Source organism: Galeopterus variegatus, unplaced genomic scaffold (genome assembly GCF_000696425.1).
Source record: "Galeopterus variegatus unplaced genomic scaffold, G_variegatus-3.0.2 Scaffold1228, whole genome shotgun sequence".
NCBI classification, from domain to species: Eukaryota; Metazoa; Chordata; class Mammalia; order Dermoptera; family Cynocephalidae; genus Galeopterus; species Galeopterus variegatus.
This window is the reverse complement of record NW_007727339.1, coordinates 138,973-139,469: the sequence shown is the minus strand read 5'-3', so window position 1 is coordinate 139,469 and position 497 is coordinate 138,973.

Genomic DNA, 497 nt, shown 5'->3' with positions numbered 1-497 from the left:
AGACAGACAGATGAATCTCCTCTTCTAAAGCCCTCAGAACCACTCCCCTGACCATCATTTTTAATCCACTCACTACTGCATGCTCCTACAATCCAATCACCTCTTCAATGCTCCACCTTTCATTTACCATAATAAGTCCCACCCTCTTAACAGTCACAGTGAGGGCCAATTTTCTAATATACGAAACCTGGGGGACACAATTCAAGCTTCAGTGAGTTTTTTGGGGGGACATAATTCAATCCACTACACTACTTAACTGGTTAAGTATGCATTCATGACATACCTAACCAAATATTTTCTAAGATATTTATTGAAAAAAATCCATGTGTAAGTAGACCCATGCAGTTCAAACCCATGTTGTTCAAGGGTTTGATTTTTTTCTTTAAAATAAGGTTTCCATTTTTTTCTTCTCTTTTCTCCTTCTAAGACTTTCATAATGTGTATTTTAGTTTGCTTGATGGTATCCCATAAATTCCATAGGCTTTCTTCACTCTTTT